Below are 25,493 nucleotides of genomic sequence, written 5' to 3'. Positions count from 1 at the left end.
GCTCTGATTGGAGATAATAAAAAATCTAAAGCAGATTCTAACTTGCTTTGAAATGGTGTCAGGACTTAAAGTGAGTTTCTCAAAGAGAAGTTTAGTGGGAGTAAACATAAGTGATTCTCTGATGGAAAGCTTCAAGGAATCTCTAGGTGCGAAGTTGAAAATTGGCCTATTCTTTTTTTGGGGATGCCCCTTGGAGGAAACCCTAGAAATGAAAGCTTTTGGTATCCGGTAATAGAGAAGTGTGAAAAAAGACTAGCCACATTGAAGAAGAATTAACTGTCAAAGGGTGGTAGTCTAACTTTAATCAAGGCTTCTTTGGCTTATATGTCCATCTATTATCTTTCAATGTTCTTAGTCCCGGCAAAGATTACAAACAGAATTGAAAAGCTTCAACATGATTTTTTGTGGGAGGGGGTGGTGATGAGAGAAAGAATCATCTAGTTGGTTGGGATTAGGTTTGCAATCCCAAGGAAATTAGGGGTATTGTCCTAGGACACATCAAGGAAAGGAACCAAGCCCTTTTAGGGAAGTGGCTATGGAGATTCCCAGTTGAGACAAATACTGTGTGGACTTCTATCATCGGCAGTAAGTATGGAAGGCACACCAATGGTTGGGATAGCAAAGTGCAGTTGAATCGGGTAAAAGCTTCAACCCGTGGAAAGGTATCTCTTCAACTTTCTCCTATTTCCTTTCTTTCACCAGATATAAAGTGGATAATGGGCTGAAAATCAATGGGGGCAGATACCTTGGCAAACACTTTTCCTCGCATGTTCAACCTATCTCTTTCCAAAGATGCCACTATCAACTTCTGTATCCAATTCTCACTCTATGGTTTTAAATAGGAACTTAAACTTCAGAAGACCATTAAGAAACTTAGAGATTGATAAGACATCAAACCTTTTAAGTTCTCTAAGTGAGGTTTACATTTCCTCAACAAACCCAGACCAACGCGTTTGGAAACTTCAACTTGATGGCAAATTCTTAACTAAGTCCTTCTTTAGAGCCTTGGTTATGGAATCCTCCAACTCTAGTTTTCCCCACAAGAGGGTCTGGTGTTCCAAAATTCCCCTAGATTCTCTTTCTTTGTTTGGGAGGCCTGTCTCCACAAAATAAACACTTATGACTTTCTTGAGAAGAAGAATAAAGGAAGATTGTTTATCTTCCTGCTCCTTGCCCTTTATGTCTGAAAGAAGGTGATTCCACTGATCACCTCTTTCTTCACTGCCCAGAAACTAGGAAACTCTGGTACTACTCCTTAATCTTGTAGGGTACAATTTAATATTTCCTATAAGTTTAATTAATTTCATATGACAATGGAGGGGCAATGGTCTTGGAAGTACGGGGAAAATTTATTGGTGCACAATTTCCCAAGCAGTATTATGGTGTGCTTGGGAAGAAAGAAACAATTGCCTTTTTGAAAACAAAACCAGAACTATTGAAGATTTACTCTCCCACATTACTTTCTTGGGCAATCTATGGGTCTCTATTTCTGCAGAGTCCAAAGGCTTATCTTTAAATGATTTTTAAAGAAATTTGGGGGAAATCCTGTTCTCTTCACCAATACCTTCTAGCAGGTCAATTGCTATTCCTGCAAGGTTGGCATTAGAGCTGACTTTAAATTTTGATGGAAGTGCTTTGGGAAACCCTGGACTTTCTGGAATTGGTGGAGTTTTAAGGAGGGAGGAAAGCATTATCTGGGCATATAGTGGCCCAATCAGGGTTGCTGATTCTTCGAAAGCAGAAATCTTGGCTGCAGTCTTAGGTCTTCAAATTGATAAAGAGAAGAGCTGGTCTGCACTAACTCTAAAAGGAGACTCTGCAAACACAATAAGATGGTTAGGGGAGGAGTGAGGTCCTTGGAGACTAGCTCACTACTTGGTCGAGGCTAGAGATATTCTAAACACCATGACTGTAAAATCTAATCTAAATTCCCAGAGAACTAAATTCTATAGCTGATGGTTTAGCTAAATTGGTACCTTTTGGGAAATTATGTACAGTGAAAGAATCTGCCTCTATAATTTCCTCAAGTTGAAATAAGGGCCAAGAGTATGAGGCAATAAGAGAAAGAAGTATCCGAACAGAGGTCATCTTTGCAACTGGTGCAAAGGTCTCTAAGTAATCAATGCCATAGGTCTGTGTGTACCCTTTTGCAACAAGTCTTGCCTTGTACCTTTCTATACTTCCATCTGCCTTATATTTTACTGTGTAAACCCATCTGCATCCAACTGTCTCCTTGCCTTCTGGTAGATCCACAATGTCCCATGTCTGATTCTTAATCAAAGCTGCCATATCTTCCTGTATAGCTATCTTCCACTCAGGTTTGGAGAGAGCCTCACTAACACCCTTAGGTATAGACACTGAATCAAGAGAGGAAAGAAAAGCACGGTAGGAAGGAGAAAGTCCACTGTAGGATAAGTACTATGAAATTCAATGAGCAGTACACTTTCTCTTTCCTTTTCTGAGAGCAATAGGAGATCAAGGTTATCTGTAACAATGTTAGTAGAATCAATGGGAACTGGAACAATAGCAGGACCAAGAGGAATACCTGAGTCCATGTCAGCCGAATCTGGAGTCTCCAAGGAATCGGTAGGAAGTGATGTGAGTTCTATTGTAGTGGAATCAACCTCCTTGTGAAGTCTCTGTCGTAAGTAATGCTGAGAAGCAGAACGCAAAGGAGGTGGCAAGGTAGGTGATACAGGGTGGTGGTCAAGCACAGGAGTAGACACGGGGACTGGAACTGGGGGAGGAATAGACTGCTGACTCACTTCTCCAAAACACTCCCCCTGAGAAGGATTCTTTGAGAAGAAGTGTGTGGATTCAAAAAAGGTGACATCCATGGTAACATACCGACTCCCAGAGACAGGATCATAGCAACAATACCTTTTCTGATTCTCTACATATCCAAGAAAGACACACTTCTTTGCCTTGGAATCAAGCTTCGAGCGGTGAGGACCAAGGATATGTGCAAAGCAGACACACCCAAACACCCTGAGAGGAATATAATAATCTTCCCCTGAGGAAAAAGGAGACTGAATGGGGTGCTGAATCCAAGTATATGAGAGGGCACCCTATTAATCAGATATACTGCCGTGAGAACTGCATCACCCCAAAACCGAACTGGAACTGTAGATGTGATCATCATGCTTCTTGCAATCTCAACAATGTGTTTGTTCTTCCTTCTGCAACACCAGTTTGCTGTGGACTGTAGGGACAACTGCTCTGATGGACAACACCATATTCTAACAGATATGAGGTAAGGTGTCTTTCAAAATATTCCCTGGCATTGTCGGATCTGAACACCTTTATTATTGTTCTAAACTGTGTTAGTATCATCTGATGAAATTGCCTCACCAAGGATGGTACTTCATCGCGGGATCTCATCAGGAAAATCCAAGAGTATCGTGAGAAATCATCCACAAATAAGAGAAAATATCGATAGCTTCCCATAGAAGGAACATGGTAAGGGCCCCACACATCCGAATGAATAACATCAAAAGAAGAAGAATATTTTTTATTACTACGTTTAAATGAATGTCTGCAATGCTTTCCAAGTTGACAACCTTCACACTCCAAACTTGACAAACTAACAGACTCAAAAAGTTTTGGAAACAAAAAACTCAAAGAAGAAAAAGGTAAATGGCCCAAACAATTATGCCAAAGCATAATTTGACCCACAGACCCTGACTCACTGTCCCTGCTGACATGATGACTCTGATGAGGAGGAAGTACATCCAGGAGGTAGATTCCATTCACTTCACGACCACTCCCAATCGTCCTCTTTAAATCTAGATCCTGCAAAATACAATGACCAGGAGAAAAAATTACTGAGCAGTTCAGGTTCTTAGTCAAATTACTAACAGATAACAAATTAGTGCTCAATTTGGGAACATGAAGGATAGAGGGTAGAGAAATAGAATCACTAATCCAAGGAGGTCCCTCCTTACCTGAAGTAGAAACATAATTTGCAATGAAGTGTGAACTACCTGTGTGAGCAAAGGAAGTAGAGTGGACTCCACAAGTGCCACCTGTACCTTGCTATCTGCTTGCGGCTGAACTGGAACTGGCTGTATCTCGCTGGTTCAGAAGTAGCCCATACCTCTCAAGTTCGGCCCTTACTGCAACAACTGCAACAAACTCCAGAGCAGCTGTAGTAGGAGGGGCCGGAATGTCATCAATAACTTCCATGTGTGCATTTCCCTTCTTATTTTTCAATCTAGTTGGCACAAGATGTGGGTGAAGCTTCCAGTAAGCATCTCTTGTGTGTTTAGGCTTCTTACAGTAGTCATAGATCAAATCTCTTTTATCTTCCTTCTTGATTTCACTACCACTCCAATCTCCACTTTGTTTAGGTTTCACAACACTTACCATGGAAGACTGATCAGGAATAAGATTTTTCATCATCACATCTCTCCTGCACTCCTCCCCTGACACAAAGGCATATGCTTGAGAGAGAGTAACACTGTCCCTGGAAAGAAGGTTTGTCGTGCAATATCATACTTAGGATTTAGGCTAGCAAGAAATTCAAACACCCTATACTTCTCTAGATGTTTATGATAGGTAGCTGCATCCTTAGTGGTTTCCCAAGCAAATGTCTCTAAATGGTCAATCTCCCGCCACAGGGTTTTACGGGCTGAAAAATAGGCTGCAACAGGTCTATCTCCTTGCCTTGTAGAAATAATCTGATTTCTCAACTGATAAGCCCTAGCAACATTTTCCCTCTGTGAATAGGTTTCTGCAACTCCATCCCATATTTCCTTAGTTGTATTTGCTCATAAAAAATTTTTACTTATATGGGGCAACATGGAATTACACAACCAAGTCATCACCATATAATTCTCCTGTACCCACCGGGAGTTGCTAGTATCGGGTTTCACCTCTTCACCAGTGATATACCTTAATTTCCCACGAGCACCAATGACCATCTTTGCAGATTGTGACCATTCTAAGTAATTTGCACCATGCAACCTAACTATAGTAATGGTCCTAACCCCGAAAGGGTCTCCAGTACCTCCTCCCACTGGTCTCATTTCACTCCCGGGCTTATTTTCAACTCTGTGGCCCTCCATGCTTCTAAAAAAATGTAAAGAAAATAACTGAAATTTGCAACAAGATCAAACAAAACATTTTTTGGAACCAACAACACCTTTCTGGTGTCCTAGACTTTCTTCCCACAAAAGATTCCTTTTCTGTGGGACGGGAGAAGAGAGAAAAGAAGCAGCCACTCTCTCTAGAAGCCTCCAAATCGGGCAGGACTTGAATCGCCCCTTACAAAAAACTCCAAGGAACCCTAAAAAATTAGGGCGCCACTTCCTAGCTCAAAATTGAAGAGTCTAACAGAAACAAGACTCTTCCTCTTTCTCCAGTTTTTCCTGATTTTGATGAGAAACCCTAGACCAGCTACAGGGCACATAGATCCACAAAAAATAAATCCAAAAACTGGGCTTACCTGAGAGCTTCGATCAGCCTCTTAAATCACCATGCAGTCGGCCGATCTAGGGCTGCATGAGAGAACAACTTCAAGGAACCTTTGGCTCGCTCTGATAACAAGTAGAAATCACTAATTTTTTTTTATTTTTATTTTTTTATGAATAAGTAGAAATCACTAATTGCAGATTTAATCGAGTTTCTTGTGAAAGGAAAGAGGGGGAAGATGAAGATTTCAGCAGTAGAGAAGAAAGGAGAAGAAGAAAAGAGTAGGAAGTCAACCAGGATTGTAAAATTAACCCTAGCCACCTACCTCTCATTATATTTATACTTAACTTAAAGGATGAGATATTACAAGGATGCCCTTAGTAGGGTGACTACTAATATAGCTGAACAATCACAACTTAAAAAAACATAAACTAATGGGCCTAAAGCCCAACAACTTCCTAACTAAATAAAAAACAACTCGGATCAACTCAACACTCTTCTAAGTCTATGTTCAGGGCTTTGATTGCTGAGGAACATCATTCCTCTTTTCCTTATAAGAAAATCTGGTGTAGCCACATACCTACAAGAATTTGCTTCTTTGTTTGGGAAGCTTGCCTGCAGAAAGTTAATACCTGCGATCTCCTTCAGAAAAAAAACTCTTAGGCAGACGCTCCATTTCTCCCCATGTTTGTATTCTATGCCTCAGCGAGGGTGAATCTGCAGATCACATCTTTCTTCACTGCAGATTTACCCAAAGGATATGGTCCCACTTCTTGAAAATGGCAGGTTATAGCTGGGCTTTCCCAAAACACATTATGGACATATTGCACCAATGGCAAGGAACAGGTTCAAGTAAAAGGGGTAAAGTATTTTGGCTATCATTGCTTCATGCAATGTTGTGGGGCATTTGGGATGAAAGAAACAATCACCTCTTCAATAATAAAAGCAGAACGCTGGAGGAAAACTATCTTAACTATCTTAACTCCCCCACAAGTTTTTAAATCACCGAGTACAAGTAGGGGGAGGAAAACTATCTTAACTCCCCCACAAGCAAAAAAAAAAGAAGAAAAAAAGATTAGAAATGAGCCCATAACAAAGAATCCCTATTCACCTCTTGCTTGGCTAACCCATCAGCAAATGAGTTAGCAATTCTCTTCACCCAGTTGCATTTTATCTCAATGTCAGCCAACCATTTGAATTTTTCTTTTCATTGCTGTAGTTCCACATTTCGGGCTTGTCTTCCTTTAACCAGCTCACCACCACCTCCGAGTCACCTTCAATTACCAGCCTCTTAATGTTCAATTCTCTTGATCTTTGGATTCCTTCCAAGGCCGCAAAGATCTCATCTCTAAGAGAGTCACCTTCTCCAATTGGGCCTGAGAAAATGGCTAAAACATTCCCTACTTCATTCCTGAACACTCCCCCAATACCAGATAGCCCTGGATTCCTAATGCTGTTGCAATCAAAATTCAGTTTTATGAAGCAAGAGGGGGGAGAGATCTAAGAAGGACTTGGAACCCTCTTAATCTGGGCAGAATTTGCTATCTTTTTCCAATTTCTCAGCAAGTCGTCCAAGGTAAAATCTATGAATTAGTCCGAGGATTTCACCATTGTACCACCCTTACATGGATCAGCTCTATTATGTTCTCAATGCTTCTCTCCTTGTCTGAGAAGATTCTTGAATTTCTTTCTTCCCATAATGATCAGCATACAACAGTCCTAATGCACTTCCACATGAAAAACCCATCTATTTGTAATACTTGAACTTGATATTAATAAAATCTCTTTTTAATGATAAAAAAAATCATATAGACCAGATTGAACAGTTCAGTGGTTGAAACATATGGTTAAATGTGTTTTTTTTTTTTTACTAAGTCAATTGTTTTTTGTCTACTGGTGGGTTTGGAGTAAACCAAACCATCTTGGCCTTGGAGTGATGGGTTATATGTTGACTGTTTGGTTCAACAGGTTGAAAATGATACTTTTTTTCTTTTTACATAAATGATCCTTTTCTTAGTGGTTTTCTTCCTTACAAAGTAATGCTTGTTTTACGTTCAGAAGTTAAGGAGAAGGTGACCATGCAAGGAGGAAAGGGATCGGTTGTTCCTAGAAATTTTGTTTCTATTGGATCATGCTTTCCTGCAGTTGCAAGTCCCAATTATGCTGCAGCATCACTCAAGAGTCCTCATATCATGGAGACACATGTTACAGCAACAGCCAATATTCTTCGTAAGTGTTGTTATTGTCACCATCATCTTCTTCATCATCATGATTCAAATACTGGTTATGCCTCTTTAGAAAAATAGTTGTAATATCAATATATTTATACTAATGACAATTTTTATGTTCACCCTAATGTGTTAATGCAGCACCACCCAATGGCCTTCATATAATGGGCACAAGTGTTGCAGCACCACCAAATTGCCCTCGTATCACAGAGACACGTGTTACAGCAACAGCCAATATTCTTCCTAAGTGTTGCCACTATCACCATCATCTTCATCATCATGATTCAAATGCTAATATATCACATATGCCTCTTTATCAAAAAAGTTGTCATATCAATATATTTATAGTAATGACATTTTTTATGTTTTCACTCTAATGTAATTAACACAATTTGGAGGAACTTAAAGGGAAACAGAAAATTGAGTGAAAGTTCTTAACAAAATTTGTGAAATTCCTTACCTGTTTGACAAATCAAACATACAGTAACAAACCTGTTTGATAGGAATAGAATTGTATGCGTAAGAAATGGTAATAATCAAGTTATGATTTCTCAATCCTTGATGGATAAGGATTAAGATGAGGTTCTATTTAAGGGATGATCCCTCTTGTAATTTTTTTGATAGATCCTCTTGTATTTTTTGCTACACTACTTCCCCATTTAGTGTAGTCTAAGAATGAGAAAGAGGAGAGAACCATTAATGAAGGCATTTTGGTTCAAAAGAAATGAACGGTTGCCTTCATTCATTTTTATTTCTTTTATATTCCACTATCATTTATAAGAAATTCAAAGTTCTTATACTTGCTATTTTATGTGATTGATTTATCCAACACTTTGAATTGGATATGCACACACTTGGTGGGGCTGCCTTGCTTGCGCTGCAATGCCTTATCTCACTGCATCTGTGGGCACCCTCCATATAAATCCTGGCTCCCTTTTGTAGGTGACAAGTGCCCTACTGATATATGCTCTATAGGTTTTTTGTTAAAAAGCCTCAAAGGTAGTAATATTTTTTTTTTATAAGAAACAGTAGTAGTAATTCATTAATAGAAGAAAAACCTGTTTGCTCCCAAACAGCAGCAGACCAAGACTACAAAAGCTTACTCCAATATAGGTTGTGGCAACATGCTGAATTGGCAGATCATTTATGGATTCATTGTCCATTTTCCTCTCAGATTTGGGGATACTTTCTCAGAGTCTTGGAGTTCAGTTGGGTAATGCCCAGATCGGTTAAGATATCCTCGGTTGTTGGAAGGTGAGAAGCCTTAGTAAGAAAGGGAGCCTGGTGTGGAGGACTATTCCTGCTGCTGTCTTATGGTCCATTTGGGCTGAGAGGAACAGTAGAATCTTCAGTAAGAAAGGCAAAAGTCCTGAAGATACCATTCAAAGAGCTGTGGGCAAACTGATTTCTTGGATATCGTATCTGAGGAATTTAAAAATCTGAATTTACCTTCTTTTAATTGTTCTGATTTCTGGTGGAAAGTGTAACTGCTTTAGTCTTCAGGCTGCCCTTCTGGGCCTGATCCCAGTTTATAAGTTTTTGAGTTGAATAAAATTACTTTACCTTTTCCAAAAAGAAAACAACCAGAAAATAAATAAAATTCCAACTATTTGCTTTTTATGGATTGCTTCCTGGTCCAGGGCAACCCCATTCTAAATAATCTTTTGCCACCCCAGCCCTTGCTAAAGTGTCTTCTATGCCATCGGGACTCCTAGGCACCCAGTTGAATGAGCTATTCAAAGTGGCAGTCATGGTTTTGCCTGTCTTACCATTGGCCTAAACTCCAAAGGCATTATGCCTTGTGATCTCATCCAACATATTATAGTTTGGCAATTTCCTTCCATCTCTATTTCTCTCATGCTCCATGCAATCATCAGTTCTAAACCCTGAAGAAGAGCATGCATCTCAGCTCTAAGAGAGTTTCCAAAACCTATTGGACCAGAAAAGTTGAGTAAAATCTGCCCATTTAGTCCCAAACAACTCTAATACGTGAATCTCCAGGGTTCCTGAGGCTGCATCCGTCAAAGTTGAACTTACTCTTGTGCTCTATTGGTTCGCACCATCTAACGGTTCTTTCAGGTTTTCTGATTTGGAAATCTGCAACAGCTTTCCATTCTCTTAGAAGATTGTTTAGAGTGATGTCTTTAAACCTGTCTAGATCATATTGGAGACAGCCTATTTCACAGCATAGCAGACACAGCAGATCCAGCTCCCTATGGGTCTGTGGTACAGTACACATTAAGCAACTTTTGCAGCTCATGTTGCACTTTGCATACTTAAAAATTTACTTATCGTAGAATTGTTCATCTTTAAATAGTTTGATTTTTTACTTGTTTATTGCTAAATGTTTGCAGCAATAACTCCACATGCATATCTTGTCGGATACGTCCCCCTGTATCAAGCAGCACTTAAAGGTGATTGGGAAAGAGCAGAAAAGTTTCTTCAAGAGCAGCAAAAAGAGATATGTCAACATTATGGGCCAAATAGTGCCCTCATATACGATTACAGAAGTATTGTAACTGCTAGAATCACAAATGCTTCAGAGACTGCTCTGCACATTGCAGCTGGAGCGAGACGAGTACACTTTGTAGAGGAATTATTTAAGTTGATGCATCGAGAAGACCTAGAACTGAAAAACAAGGATGACAATACAGCTCTCTGTTTTGCAGCAGCTTCAGGAATTACCCAGATTGCAAAGGTAATGGTAGCAAAGAATCCAAAATTGCCAGGAATTAGGGGTAATAAAGGAGCGACACCACTTTATGTGGCCACTTTGCTAGGCCATAGGGACATGGTTTGGTATCTTTACTCTGTCTCTAAGAATTTTTTGACAGAGCACGACCTTGTCAAGCTTCTAATTGCTACCGTCACAACCAATTTATTCTGTAAGCAACAGTCCTCCTCCTTCTTGTTCTTGTTCTTGTTCTTGTTCTTCCATCTCCTCCTCCTCCTCCTCCTTGCAAGATGAGCAGGACCTCATCTTCTGACAAGTAAATTATTTATGCCACGACTGAGTCCAGATCTCGTACACTTTGCCATTACTCTAACCAATGGAAATTCATTAAATTCTTGCAGGGTGGGGGTCGGTGGGTCTATGATTTGATAAACTTTTAAACGTCAGTGGATGAATATGATAAGAGAAGACCTCCCCTTCTGTTTACCAATGCACTTACTCATCCCTTTTAGGTTGGGGTTAAGTTACTTCATCCCTCCATTAACATGCCCACAGTTCTAGGATGGAATGTGTTCAATTTGCATTTAGAACTTAGGTTGTGTTTGGTAACATTTGTGTTTCAACCAACACTGTTTTTAAGTTGAAATGCCATTTATACTTGAAACACAAAGACCACTATTTCTATTTGAATCCTGTTTAGTGAGAAATATGTGTTTTTGATCCATGTCAGCACCACATCAACACAAAACAGTCAGGGCATTGAGGCTTTGGCTCCCACAACATTTTATTACAGTTTTAACTCAAAACAGTATCAACCAAACAGAAAATTGACCACTGAACTCAAAACACTTGAGTGGTGCCGATGTGGCAATTTTTCAAGTAGAAACAGCCATGGTACCAAACATCCCCTTAATGTGTTCAATTATACAAACAAAAATATCTTTATTTATATATTTTAGAGCTATAGTGTTAAGTCATGAATGAAAAGCTAAAAACAGGATTGAGAAAATTAAAAAAAGTAAAAACTCGATTTGGTAAAACAGAATTTAATGTTTATAAATGGGAGGCCTTTTTGTTAATTTTAAAATATATATTTTGGAGGCAAAGCTAATATGTTTATTGTTTAGGGTCATTTGACAAAAGGGGCTATTAAACTTAAGGATGGAATAAATAATAACTGAAATTCTAGGGAAGCATAAGTAATTTACCTTTATTATTATATGAAATTTTATAAGGCAGTCTCTATTATTTGTGTATTCTGTCAGTCATCATATTCAAAATTTGGAATCCAGTTGCCATGACCAAGGGCTGAGGCCTTGTATTTAGGCAAGAAGTTTTGGAGTCTAATTTCATAGCAAACAAAATATGCTAGACTCTTTTTGCAGCACTTTGGAGAATTAGAGCTGAGTGGCTCTTGTTAATGTATCTTCAATCCCCTTCTAATGTGGTCTATGGAGCACGTGGAAGGATGCTGATAAGCCATTTTGTGCAAAAAATGCTGAAGGTTAGATCTATATTTAAGGGACCCCTACAAATAGAATGCAAGGTTCAAAATATTGCAACAATTTGATGCATGTCGTACATCATGTATCAGTTTTTGGGGTCACTGAAACATAGAATGCTTTGAGTTGAGTGATTTTAATAAGTATAGAGAGAGGAAAAGGTGAGAGAGAGAGAGAGAGAGAGAGAGAGAGAGAGAGAGAGAGAGAAACCCCAAGGGACCTAGACTCACTTTAGAATTTGTAGGAATAATCCATACAGTAAGCTTGCAAAAGAACTGTAAAGAAATCTTCATTAGCTTCAAAAGGAAGAGAATACATCTATTTATATAGTGAATTGTGTGGGCGTGACTATTGTTCTTCATAATTAACAAAATGCCATGCCTATCTTGTGCATTAAGAAACTCAATAACTTTCTACCTACTAATGCAATTAAACGGAAATTAAAATATAAACCCTACTAAACTACTATGGGCCAGACCCACATGGCCTGTCCAAAATGACGAAAATGCCCCTGAACAGATCAGTCAAATTGCCAAGAGTTTTCCCCATGCCAAATCAAAACCTGTTTTCTGGCCTTCTTACAAGAGTAGATCTTATAAGGTATGGATTGATCACCACCTCCCGTTGAGTTTATCTCTAACTTCCTCACTTCTTATGTTTGTTTTGTTCTTTTTTCTTGGTATTACTTTATAGTTTGGGGTTAAATTATCTGTTGTACTCCACTAACATGCTGTTGTTTTGGTGACTAGAAGTGCTCTTGTGACATTTATAGCTTTTATGAGCATAAATACCCTGTTTTATACTTATTGCAGGTGCTTTCTTGATTACCTAAAAAAAGAATTATACTTTAAGGGATAAGCTTTTCCAATCATAACATTAAATTGAGAATAAAAAGTTGCTGACAGATCTAGAAAAATTAAAATAAGATTAAAATTTGAGATAATACAACCATATTGAATGTTTATAAATGAGAGTACTTTTGTCAACTTCAAATTTATATTTGGAGTCAAAGCTAATAGTTTTATATTTTTTATTAGTAAAAAATGATTTTATTATATTACTTGGAATGTAAAAGTGATTAATACAACTTGTTTGACCCGAGTGTCAATCCTTACTTACAAACCCAAATTACATGGATGCCCAAGACAATTGTTGCCTCATTGCCCCTTATTTAGCTAAGGAGTCAGCTAACCCATTTGCTTCTAAGTTCTAACCTACTTGAATTCGACCACTATTTCTTTTGCAAGCTTTTCCACTTCCCTTGGCACATGTTGAAGGATCCGAGGAATACGCCTGTTGGATTTAGCCCATAAAATAACTACTTGTGAGTCTTCTTCCGCCTCAATCATTCTAAATCCTAGCTGTTTAGCTAACCTGAGGCCTTGCAGTAAAGCCAACAGTTCAGCCTTAAAAGAGTTTCCCAAACCAATTGGCCCTGAAAACATTGCCAAGATCCATCCTCACTCTATCTCTTGCTTTCGATGATTGCGACATTTCAGTCCAAGCCCTAAAGAAGCCAGTTACCGAGAAGGTTTTGAAGGTGTCCAAGGTCTTTGCCAATACTACTACCTTTATTTTTATCTTGTCTATTACTTCCTCCAGAGTCCTACTCTTTTCCAAGAAGATTCTACTATTCATCTTTTCCCACATCACCCAAATTGTTGCCTTAGTGGCTCCCCAGTGCACGTTCCCCCTTTTCTTTGGTTGCCTCAAGAAGTTAGGGTTGAAAAGATTCACTGCATCTTGAAGGGGTCCCACCTGTACCTGAAGAGAGACTAAAAAACTCCCAAATTCTATCATTCTATGCACTAAAGAACAAGAGATTAGTAAATGAGATAAGGTCTCACCACTACCCCTACATAAGAAGCACATTTGAGGAGAGGGGTAAATAAAAGGCCTTTTTTGCCGCATGTCACAAGTATTTACCTTACCAAGAAAAAATTCCCAGCAGAAAGCTTGAATTTTAAGTGCAAAAGGCCTACTTCAAATTTCTTTCACTAGGAAGTCCACCCCTTGAGTGTTAGACCCAGCAAGGGATTTAAAGGAGGAACAAGCAAAGAGGCCATTTGGAAACCGGACAAATACTAGAGTCCTCAAGGGTAAAATCCAAAGAAGCCTACCTTAAAGTATCAAGTAAGTGGATTGAAAAAGAACACTCATTTTCCCTTAATCCCCTTCTAAACCCCAAGTTTAAACCAGTTGGAGAAGGTGCTCCCATTCTGGATATGGCCTCACCTTTAAACTGATAAATGGCAAAGAGTTCAGCAAATTGGTCTTTGAGTGGGGAACAGCCCAACCATAGATCCTCCTAGAAACGTATTTTTTCACCCCTTACCACATCATACCCCCATTGGAGTAAGAAAGATTGGGTAGACTTCATGAATTGCTTTCCAAGGAGAAGCTGAAGAAGAGTAGGGAGCAACTTTACCATCCCAACTGTTACCTTCCAACCCATGAATGCTTACTATATGTATCACAGCCTTTCTCTCTCAAAGGAAAATCTCCATAACCATTTACCTAGTAGGGACATCTTCTAACACCAATCCATGCATCATGTGGGTCCCTTCTAATATCTTAATTATTGCTAATTTATTCTTGACAGATGTGGCCTTGGAGATCCTCTCAAAGTGTCCTTCATTGGCAATAGTTCGAGATGAAAATGAAGAGACTGCTTTACATGTATTGGCCCGGAAACCTTCTGCCTTTGCAAGCGGATGCAACTTTGGGATTTGGAAGAGATTTCTCTATTCATGTAGGTGTCCTTGACATCTCATCTTTTTCTATTTCTTTGATTTTAATCTAGAGCTAACAAAACTATATAGATTGGATATTTGGATCAGGTAAAATTTCTATGCCAGGGCCTAAAGCTAATCCAGTCCACTAAGACTGGCTTTGGACCCAAACTCATGACATTTTTACCTAGATATGGCACTACAATATTCAATTATATCTATACATACACATACAAATATTGGATTAACGGGGCCAATTAAATGTCCATCAAAGGTGAAAATAACTAGTATCTGAGAAAAGGTAGTCCAACTCTATCTTCAGCTATAACTTATTTTATTTCACGTGTCAATTCTTCTAGTTGATGGAAAAATAAGTTTTCTTGGTCTCTTTGAGAACTGTTTTACCCATCCCATTTAATAATTTAATGTTTGATTGCCCTCTTATACATGGTATTTCAATTTTATCTTAAAAGCAAATGGTAAATTAGATTCTATTATCTATGCTGTACCATTTAATGAGAGTACATCTGCTGTAACTGTGGTTGCAGCAGTCCTATGTGGCCTTCAATGAAACACAAGCATGCCAGAGGTGAAGATAGGAAAGCCATTCATGTGATATTTTTGTTTTATTCACATAACTGGGACGCCCGCATTTCATTGAGGGGGTCATAAGGGAGTTCTGCAACCACGGTCAGAACAGATGTGCACTGTCATATAATTTGGTATCGTATTCCTAAATTATGTATTAAAAGTTTGGCCTACAAAATAAATAACATTATTAGACTATTGCTTCTCATTCTTAATCTAACCACTGAATTAAGACATTTAAATACAGTACAAAAAATTTCAAATTTAAATATTTTTTTTGTCTTTTTGTGCTTTTATCTTTACACACTTCTGCACATGCCCCTACACTAGTACATGCTAAAACAGATTCCAAACTTCAATCACCATGTGGCAAAATAAAGAGGAAGAGAAGAAGAAATACTTCTGTATTGATAATGTGTTTAAAAAACATGTTGAGCATACAACTTAAATAGGAAAAGATAGGAGAGACAAACTCCTAGGATCTCTCTCAATTACTCCTAGAATCTCTCTCAATTAGGAATTGATTAAATCCTTCCCTTAATCCTAGGATATGACTTTCCTAGTTTTATTCAAATATAATCTTTCCTAAATTTATACAAATCTGTAATCAATCAAATCAAATCTTTCTAAATTTGCAGCAAATCATATCTTTCTTAATTTGCCGCAAATCATATCTTGCCGACACTCCCCCTCAAGTTGGTGCAAAGATATCTATCATGCCCAACTTGCTAACTTGAAGTTCAAATGGCTGTCTCAACAAGCCCATAGTCAAAACATCTGCAACTTGCTGCGTGGTTGGTACAAACGGAGTGCAAATTATTCCTTCTTCAAGCTTCTCCTTTATAAAGTGTCTGTCAATCTCAACATGTTTAGTCTTGTCATGTAGAACCGGATTATGAGCAATGCTGATAGCTGCCTTGTTATCACAATACAGTTTCATAGGAAAACTCACTGGTATCTTAAGATCTTCTAGCACCCTCTTTAGCCAAAGAGCCTCACACACTCCTTGAGCCATTGATCTGAATTCAGCCTCAGCCTCAGCACTATTTCTAGCAACTACACTTTGCTTCTCGCTTCTCCAAGTAACTAAATCACCCCAAAGAAATGTGCAGTACCCCGAAGTTGACCTTCTATCAGTGATCGAGCCTGCCCAATCCGCATCTGTATACACTTCAACCCCTCTCTTCTCATTTTTCTTGAAGAAGAGTCCTTTTCTTGGTGTGCCTTTTAGATACTTAAGAATTCAATAGACAACTTCAAGATGTTCTTTGTATGGGGAGTGCATAAATTGACTCACCATGCTCACAGCAAAGGCAATGTCAGGACGTGTATGTGACAAGTAAATCAATCTTCCTACCAGCCTTTGGTATCTACCTGCATCTACTGGAACCCCATCTTTAACTTCTCCGAGCTTAGCCTTAACTTCTATCGGAGTGTTTGAAGGTTTGCATCCACTCATTCCAGTTTCTTTCAAAAGGTCTAGAATATATTTTCGTTGCGGAACCACAATGCCCTTCTTTGATCTAGCCACTTCCATTCCAAGAAAGTACCTTAGCTGTCCTAAGTCTTTAATCTCGAATTCCTTGGCTAAGCTCTGCTTTAGTCTGCTCATCTCTTCAATATAATCTCCAATCAAGATTATGTCATCAACATAGACAATCAGAACCGATACCTTGTCTTTGGTGGATCTTTTTGTGAAAAGAGTATGATCAGATTGTCCTTGACTATATCCTTGACTTTTAACGAACCTTGTGAATCTTTCAAACCAGGCTCTAGGAGACTGTTTAAGTCCATATAGAGACTTTTTTAGCTTGCATACCTTAGTTCCAAACTTCTCAGTGAAACCAGGTGGAGGCTCCATATATACTTCTTCCAAGTTTTCATTCAAGAAGGCATTCTTCACATCCAGCTGATTCAGTGGCTAGTCAAGATTAGCTGCAACAGATAAGAGTACTCGAACTATATTTAGTTTCGCCATTGGAGAAAAGGTCTCAGAGTAGTCCCTTCCATATGTCTGAGTAAAGCCTTTAGATATTAGGCGAGCTTTTTATCTCTCCAAGGATCCATCTGAGTTGTACTTCAGAGAGAACACCCATTTACAACCAACAACTGTCTTTCCATCCGGCAGATCCACTTTCTCCCAAGTAGCATTCTTTTCCAAAGCTCTCATCTCCTCAAAAACAACTTCTTTTCACTCGGGAACATTTAGAGCCTCCTAGATACTGTTAGGAATGGATACACTAGACACTTATGAAATAAAGGCACAATATTTTTGTAAGATACAAAATTTGACAGAGGATGATTTGTACAAGTTCTAACACCTTTCCTAAAAGCAATGGGAAGATCAAGCTGACTGGAAGAATTAGAATTACCTGGAGGAATATTTTCAACTATTTTTGGAGAATTATCATGAATTTCATGATCCACCCTTAGATCAGATCCTTGTTGATGCTGCGGAATAGTGCCTCTCCTTTTTAGTGCTAGATGTTCCCTTGAATATACAAGGCCTTTATACTGTTTCGCACGCATCTCTATTGTTTCGGCTTTTTCATTTTGAGATGGCATCACCGAAGGTTGTTCATTTTCAATATTTAATTCATTTGTTTCCATTGATTTTGTATTTTTTGCCTCACTTTCTTTCGGTGACTGGTTGTGAGGAACATCATTATGGACAAATTCAAACATTAAATCATAATCATCTAAAAGACCATCTTCACTAGTGTGCTCTCCCCTTGAAGATGGGAGTGTTTATAGTATGAGGTTCCTTCAAAGAATGTGATATCCATAGTCTCAAACATCCTTTTCAAAACTGGATCAAAGGATTTGTAACCTCTCTGATTAGTGGGATAGCCTACAAAAATACATTTATGTGCTTTTGGATCAAGTTTTGAACGTTTAGGATCATGGTTATGAACAAAGGCCACACTTCCAAAAATTTTTAAGGGAATGTTTGTCACTAGCCGAGAGTTTGGAAAACAGTCAATGAAAACTTGTATGGGTGTTTTAAATTCCAAAATTCATGTAGGCAGTATGTTAATCAAATAAGTGGCTGTTAAAACGGCTTCTCCCCAAAGATACTTAGGAATCTTAGTTTGAAAACTTAGGGCTCTAGCAACTTCAAGGAGATGTTTGTTTTTCCTTTCAGCCACCCCATTTTGTTGAGGTGTATTATTGCACAAACTTTGGTGTACAATTCCTTTCTCAACAAAAAAATTCCCTAACACATTGTTAAAAAATTCCTTTCCATTATCACTTCAAAAAATTTTAATCCGAGTCTGAAATTGTGTTTGAACCATGTTATAGAAAGTTTTAAACACAGTTTCAGCATCTGATTTCTCTTTTAAAAGGAAAACCCAAGTAACCCTAGTATGATCATCAATAAAAGTAATGAACCAACACTTTCTAGAAAGAGTTGTTACTCTAGAAGGGCCCCAAACATCACTGTGAATCATGGTAAATGGTTTTGATTTTTTATATGGTTGGGACGAAAAAACAGCACAATGATGTTTTGCTAATTCACAAGATTCACACTTAAAACATGAATGATTTTTATTCATGAATAACTTGGGAAATAGATGCTTTAAATATTGAAAGCTCGGATATCCTAATCGATGATGCCATAACAAAACTTCACTGTCACTAGAAACAGAGATAGAGCTGAAACAAGTCTGTCGGTCTTGCCTTCCAAAGGTTGATCCTTTATTAAAGAGGTAGAGACCACCATCCAGTTTAGCACCCCCAATCATCTTCCTCGAGTTTAAATCCTGAAATTCACAACAAGAATATAAAAAATTAACCCGACAATTATGATCAAGGGTTAGTTTGCTGGTAGATAAGAGATTGTATGATAGGTTCGGAACATGTAGAACATCTTTAAGGTTTAGAGAAGGAGAAATAGACACAGTTCCTTTCCCAACAACAGCAGCAAAGGAACCATATGCAATTTTAACCTTTTGATTCCCTACACAGGGTGTATATGAAGTGAAGAATTGTGAAGTGCCGGTCATATGATCAGTGGCACCTGAATCTAATATCCAGGAACCATTAGATTTGGTACAAGCAATGGCTGCAGTGAAAAAATTACCTGACTGGGCTAGAGAGCAGGATGGGTTATATAAGTGCTCTATTTGTTCCTTTGTGAAAGGAAGAGACTCTGAGGATGATTACTGCCCTGGATTCGAATTGCTTACTTGAAGCGCGTGGACATCTCCCCCTGACTTGTTGTCACTGTCTGATTTTTTCTTCCAACCTGCTGGTTTCCCGTGCAGCTTCCAGCAGGTTTCCCGAGTATGCCATGGCTTTTTACAATGATCACACCAAGGCCTTTGCTTTCCTCCTCGTTTATCTCCGTCTATGTCTGCACCTTGGGCCACAAGAGCGGATCCTTCATTCTCAATTTTTGTTTCATTAACATTCTTCAACATCACTTGCCACCGTGCTTCTTCTCTACGCACTTCTGAAAAAACTTCTCTTATAGTAGGCAAGGGCTTTCGCCCTAAGATACGTCCCCGAACCTCATCGAGTTCTTTATTCAAACCAGCCAAGAAGACAAAGACCCGACCTCTTTCTATCTTCTTTTTGCACCGAGCACTGTCACTCGGACTTTCCCATTCTTCTTCTTCAAATAGATCCAGCTCCTGCCAAACAGCCATCATCTCATTATAATAAGCAGTTATTTCACGCTTACCTTGCTACATCTTTCACATTCGGGTATTATATTCAAACAGTTGTGAATGATTGTCCAGATCTGAATAGGTTTCCCTAATAGCTTCCCACACATCATGAGCAGTTGGCAGGAGCATGAATGGTTTTCTAATCACATGATTCATAGAGTTGATCAACCAGGCAGTAACCATTGAATTTTCAGAACGCCACTGCTTGTACTTTGGATCATCAGTGGTTGGCGGTTTCACTTCGCTATTCAAATAGCTAAGTTTCCCTTTGCCGTCGATCACCAACCGCACGGACTGAGACCACTCAAGATAATTCTTTCCATTCAATTTGTGAATGGTAATTTGAAGAGAATTCTCAGAAAGAGAGGTGGCCACTAACTGAATACCTCCCTCCGAAGATGTCACACCACTGGTAGCATCCGAAGAGGCTGAACCAGAGCCAACCATGGTGGCCTTAAAATTCATGATCGGACCCTAAAGCTCTGATACCAAGTGGCAAAATAAAGAGGAAGAGAAGAAGAAATACTTTTGTATTGATAATGTGTTGAAAAAACATGTTGAGCATACAACTTAAATAGGAAAAGATAGGAGAGACAAACTCCTAGGATCTCTCTCAATTAGGGATTGATTAAATCTTTCCCTTAATCCCAAGATATGACTTTCCTAATTTTATTCAAATCTGTAATCAATCAAATCAAATCTTTCTAAATTTGCAGCAAATCATATCTTTCTTAATTTGCCGCAAATCATATCTTGCCGACACACCATCTAAGACTTGTCCCAGTGATATTGGATCAATTACATGAATCCTGTTCCACCATTCCACCCTGTTCAGTCCATGAGATACAAATTTTCCACATGCCTTCTTGTTTGTTGTTTATTGTACACCTGATATCATTGTCTGAAGCTTGGTTTCACTACTTCCAAAGGCCATACAACCTTTATTCTGCTGCTGCAAGTAATTCCATTTTGTGAGTCAGAATTAGTATATCACAAAACCTGTCCTAGCAATAACTGAATTTGGATATCTCATAGAGCGCATCTATAGTTGCATATAAATCAGACAGTTGGGCAGAGTTATTGATTAGGAGTTATCCAGTCCTCACCACCACAAACCTTAACTTGACTGTTGTGTGTCCTTACTTGTAAGGAAATTCACGTGATCTACTCATAGTCATCAAGGTGACACCTAGTGATAAGGTGTTCTTGGACGGTTGCCTCGTCCAAACGCCTACAAACTTATATGTAAGATAGCACATTATATTTTCATTTTATGTTATTAATAGTAGTATAATAGACACTATTAGACTAAATTATTGATATTGCAGGTTTATAGAATTAATATTATTATTCTTGTACTAATATTATTTTTATCTTTGTATTTGTTTGGGTTCAATCGATGCACAAGTCAAAGACAATCTTGAACCCTTTAGGACTTTAAAACCCAAATTGATAAGTAAGAAATAACTTCGAAGATTTTATTCAATTGACACACAAGAACAGTCAACTGGACTTTTTTCTTCTTCATCTTCTTTTTCTTTCAAGGACCATTATGTTTTGTATGTTTTCTTTCCTTTATTATTTTTCTTCTTATAAATATGTTGGTTTTCTATCTTTTGATATGGGGTTTATACTTATTTCTTAAGGATTATGGTAATTATTAGTTAAAGCTTACTATTTATTACTATGAAACCCAGGGAACTACCCTAGGATATATATTAAAAAACTCATTGCCTAAGCAAAACTTAAGCATCCATCATTAGGCGACAAGGCACTCCCCCTGTCCCCCCTTGCCTAGCTTCACCTTGGCGCCTTGAAAACTATTGGATCTACTAATTTTGCTGGATCCATTGCTTGTTTATCATGCCACATGAGATTTCTGGCTTCCCATATTCTTTTTGAACAATTATTATTTATCTTTCTAGTTTTTTTTTTTTCTATACATCTATTTATCGCTAATAAATAAATTGAATGAACTGAAAATGGCTTTGAGATTATAAATCATTAGTAAATTGCATAAAAGTAGGGCTTTATTCAAACTAGATGATGAACTCTTGTCTATTCAATTGGAAAATTTAGTGATGTTTTTGAAATAAGAACAAAGAAAAGTAAGGAAGAAAAATATTTTTTTTTTGGGACCAAATTTCCCTTGTTTTGAAAAAAATTGAAAATTGAAGAATTATTTATCTCCCACTCCGTTTCCATTCTTCCTCCCTCTCTACCTCCTCATCCAAACCTTCTTTTTTGTATTGGATACGTCTAAGTCTCAAGAAAACAATCAGATATATTACATACTAGATGATTTTAATGCAATGACAACTTCTGGATTTTCATATACCATCTGGTCTCTTGTACACCGAGTGATTTGTACTAGAAGAGGCTTTCTTAAAATGTTAAGGCCATGCAGTCTGTTTTATATCAGATGTCTTTTAGTCTTTAAAAAACAATCTGATCAAGTATACCAATAGTGTTTACCATAAGGGGTCATCTAGATTTGTTGGAGATCATCTGGTTTGTTTAGTGCTGGATAAGTATCTTAAAAGTAAAATGGTTTGTTATATACTAAGTGATTTTTACCCTAAGGGACCTTCTAGAATTATTGAGGACCATTCGATCTGTTTTCCGTCGAATATCTTTAAATCTCTAAAAGGTGTTATATATATTTTTCCCTTTCATTTTCCCATTCATTCTTCCATCTCTGGCAATATTATTTCTCCTAGAGATTGAAATGATGGAGGGTGCACCTTGGCGCGAACAGTTGGGTTGCTCCATTGCGACCTGGGTGACCAGAGTTCAAATCTTGGAAACAGCCTCCCTGTATGTGCAGGGAGCCTCATGCACTGAGCTGCCCATTTTATAGATTGAAATGATGAAGATAACAGTTTGGCCTTGATCAATCTATAAATGCCTCCAATTTTTAGAGAGAGAGAGAGAGAGAAACTAATTGGCTCCCCATAAAAACAACATTATAATTATTCTTTAACCAGCATAGTGTGATTGTCATCCAACTTCTATCATCTCCCACCAACTCAAATCCATATTATCTGCACTTGATGGCTGTGTTAGGGTGTTTAGCCAATAATAATACCCCACGTCAGCCATGCATGTGAAGCGAGAACCAGCATAGTGTGATTGTCATCCAACTTATCATCTCCTGCAAACTCAAATCCAGATTAGCCACACTTGATAGCTGTGTTATGGTGTTTAACCAATAAAACACCTCACATCAACGATGCATGCGGAGTGAGAGCCAGCATGGTGTGATTGTCATCCAACTTCAATCATCTTCTACCAACTCAAATCCGGATTTGCTGCACTTGATGGCTTGTTAGGGTGTTTAGCCAATAATAACACCCCACGTCAGCCATGCATGCAAAGTGAGAGGTTGTGAGCAGTTGTGCAGCATATACTCTTGATGGCTGACATGGGGCGTTATTAGTGGTTAAACTGCCCTTAACACAGTCATCAAGTGCAGCTAATCCAAACTCTTAACTTCCTTTCTTTTTTCCCTCAACACAATCAATAAATTTCGCTTTGAACTGATCACTTTTTTTAGAAGCAAATTGACCACTACTGTCTTTTTTTCTCTCCTAAAGGTATTCATGTGGAATTACCTACCTTTACCTTTTCAAAGGAAGACAAAGAGATCTGCATGGCTCATATGATCACAGCAAGTGAGCTTTCTCTCTCTGATGAAAGCTGATAAAGTAGAGGCAACCCATGAGGAGACTCCAGCCTCCACCTATATTTTCCATGAAACTCTGTGGCCCTTTGCCAGATTGGCTATATGCTTACTACTTTCCACCTTGTATTACTGATATTTGTGTAAACTTTCTGAATGTAGCTGTCCATGGATTCAATGCACTACTTTGGAATAGCTTAAAGGCAATAGGTAAACAATACTTCTAAGTTCTAATGTGATCAATATTATTTTGTTCTGATGTGACTCATCTTTTTCTTGGAGAATTGAATCTGAAGCTTGATCTTTCTCCAGTTCCATATATAAAGCAGGTGTACGATACCAAAGTGATGCATTTTCAAGCAATAGAGGTAGTCAAAGTGCTTTGGCGTGAAGTTCTGAAATTGGATGACAAAAATATATCAGCATTACTAAGAGAGCCTTCACGACCACTCTTTGTTGCAGCAGAGCTGGGGATTGTTGAATTCATAGCTGTGCTTCTTCGTGACTATCCCGATCTACTTTGGAAAGTTAACAGTGATAATCAAAGCATATTTCATACAGCAGTTGCCCATCATCAAGAAAAAATCTTCAACGTCATACATGATATTGGTGCACTCAAGGATTTGATAACTTCTTATGTAGATGGCAACAACAATAACATGCTACATCTGGCTGGAAACTTAGCTCCTTCGTCTCGACTCAACGCAATTTCAGGTGCTGCACTTCAGATGCAGTGAGAACACCAATGGTTCAAGGTTTTTCAATCCCCTTTACTTGGTTTCTTATTGCAGAGATATGCTCGGGATTCAAATAAATGTTTGAGATGATTATGCTATGCATGACCCTTAGTTTATGTTGCATTTGGATAAGCTCAGCATTTGTGCTTTCAATGCCCAAAAGCACAAAGCCACAATTTTAGGCTTTACACTTTGGGGCTTAAAGGTGTTTTGGCTTCAGATCATAATGTTTTTGAAAGTAACTCTTCCCAAATGCTCAAAACGCTTTTTGGCTCAATTTTGTTTTCCAAAGCCCAAAAGTTTATCCAAACACAATTGTTTGTTTCTTGCTTTTTTGTATAAGGTAATTAGATCATATACTCAATTCTATCCCTTTTCTGTAACATTCTCTGGTAGGAAGTGGAAAAGGTCATGCAACCATTGTACATGGAGATGAAGAACTCAGAAGGGAAAACGCCCCGCATGTTGTTTACAGAGAAGCATGCAAACTTGGTTAAGGAAGGCGAGAAGCGAATGAAGGATACAGCATCATCATGCATGGTTGTAGCAACACTAATTTCCACTGTAGTGTTTGCTGCAGCCTTTACCGTTCCAGGTGGAAACTATGATGATAAGGGCATTCCTGTTTTTCTTGAAGTCAGGTCCTTTATAGTTTTTGCCATATCAGATGCATTAGCCCTATTCTCATCCATCACCTCAGTGTTAATGTTCTTATCTACCTTGACTTCAAGATATGCAGCAGAGGATTTCCTGGAGACATTACCCAGGAGGATGGTTCTTGGTCTTACAACCCTTTTCGTATCCATAGCTACTATGTTGATAGCTTTTAGTGCAACCCTTTTTATTGTTCTTAGCAGTCGATTTGATTGGATTGCCATTCCAATTGCCATACTGGCTTGTGTTCCAGTCACCATGTTTGCTTTGCTACAGTTTCCTCTTTTCATGGATATTATCCACTCTACACATGGATTTGGCATTTTCTACAGACCAGGTAAACACATGCTTTACTAGATAATGCCAATGCCAGACCGAAGCATTTGGATCATAGATAAACAATCAATCATTTTTCCCACCATAAATTCAGTGTGTAACATAAATTTGTTTACAGTAGATACCATACATCATGTATTTCTGTGTCCTTATTTCATGCAAGTCTATGTTAAATTTGTGTATATAAGTACTTGAATTGTATTCAAGACGGTCTTTGTAATAAAATTGTTCATGGTTGCAATTATAAATTCATTATGGTTTTCCCCTCTTCCCAA

The 25,493-nt window shown here is 38.3% G+C and overlaps 1 pseudogene across 1 annotated transcript; it reads left to right on the top strand.

Annotated features, from left to right (window-relative positions):
- The first annotated feature begins 9,718 nt into the window (after nucleotides 1-9,718).
- On the top strand, nucleotides 9,719-25,493 carry LOC148846515 (uncharacterized; annotated as a pseudogene). The gene is made up of 7 exons (XR_016101730.1): nucleotides 9,719-9,859; nucleotides 9,995-10,525; nucleotides 14,419-14,568; nucleotides 23,406-23,483; nucleotides 23,654-23,701; nucleotides 23,804-24,246; nucleotides 24,625-25,493. The product of XR_016101730.1 is annotated as an uncharacterized LOC148846515 (transcript).

The sequence above is a fragment of the Nelumbo lutea genome, chromosome 7 (genome assembly GCF_056320005.1).
Source record: "Nelumbo lutea isolate HS-2025 chromosome 7, American lotus-T2T, whole genome shotgun sequence".
In the NCBI taxonomy this organism is placed as follows: Eukaryota; Viridiplantae; Streptophyta; class Magnoliopsida; order Proteales; family Nelumbonaceae; genus Nelumbo; species Nelumbo lutea.
Note: the sequence above shows the minus strand (reverse complement) of the source record. Positions and strands in the feature narration are given on the sequence as shown.